The sequence below is a fragment of the Triticum dicoccoides genome, chromosome 1B, assembly GCF_002162155.2.
Source record: "Triticum dicoccoides isolate Atlit2015 ecotype Zavitan chromosome 1B, WEW_v2.0, whole genome shotgun sequence".
Taxonomy (NCBI): domain Eukaryota; kingdom Viridiplantae; phylum Streptophyta; class Magnoliopsida; order Poales; family Poaceae; genus Triticum; species Triticum dicoccoides.
In genome coordinates this window covers 8,538,896-8,540,116 of record NC_041381.1, presented here as the reverse complement: position 1 = coordinate 8,540,116, position 1,221 = coordinate 8,538,896, and the positions used below count along the sequence as shown (strand labels likewise).

Sequence of the window (1,221 nt, the reverse complement as noted above, 5' to 3'; positions counted from 1 at the left end):
CATGGAGTGAATCAATCAAGCCACGCAAAGCCCTAATACTTTGTTTTCTATTAGTAACTCATATGACAATACAACCGCTCCATATGAAAAGGTAATACGATGAGTCATCTATGCTTATCCATCTTACATATATATTGTACAAAAAATATAAAGTTAGTTCAGAAAAAATTGTGTATAGAACAATCTTCGCATTAATAGTGTGATCTATCTCAATGACACACACAAGATTACAAACTTTGTTCCCTTAAGTATGCCAATCTGGATACGCCTAACAACATATAGAACATGACAAACTAACTCGGAGCAAGGGACAAAATCTAGATCAATGTTTGAAGTGTAAAGTGAATACGATGAGTCATTTGTCGTTATCAAGCATTCCATACACCTAGATGATATGTGCAAGAACAATCAACTATGAAGAACAATCCAAAATCACACTAGTAAGTAGTGCCATGAAACACAACATACCAAATTATTAGGTAACCGATAAGCTTAAGAGCACTTTTTCAAGAAGCGAGTGTGAAGATTACAAACTTAGTTCCCTTAAGTTATGCCAATCTGGATATACCTAACAACATGCAGAACAGCACAAGCTAAATCAGAAAGACGGACAAAATCTAGATCAATATTTGAAGTGTAAAGTGAATACGATGAGTCATTATGCGTTATCAAGCATTTGATACACCCAGATGATATGAGAAAGAACAATCAACTATGATGAACAATCCAAAGTCACGCTAGTAAGTAGTGCCATCAAACACAACATACAAAATTATTAGGTCGATAAGCTTAAGAGCACTTTTTCAAGAAACGAGTGTGAAGATCAAAAACAAATGTGCGATGCCAGCTATAAATACGACTACACCATGAGGGTCTCTTCCATCGTCTAACCTTCAAGGACCTAGAGTTGAAACACCAAAGCCAAGTGAGCAATAGTAAACACAAATCAAACATGAAGACCTTCATCATATTTGTCCTCCTTGCCATGGCGATGAACATCGCCAGTGCCAGTAGGCTGCTAAGCCCTAGAGGCAAGGAATTGCATACTCCACAAGAACAATTCCCCCAACAACAACAATTCCCCCAACCACAACAATTCCCCCAACAACAAATCCCCCAACAACATCAAATCCCCCAGCAACCACAACAAATCCCCCAACAACAACAATTCCTCCAACAACAACAAATCCCGCAACAACAAATCCCCCAACAACATCAAAT

General features: G+C 37.9%; 1 pseudogene; it reads left to right on the top strand.

Moving 5' to 3' along the window:
* The first annotated feature begins 866 nt into the window (after positions 1-866).
* Positions 867-1,221, top strand: part of LOC119298984 — a 1,934-nt pseudogene continuing 1,579 nt past the window's right edge.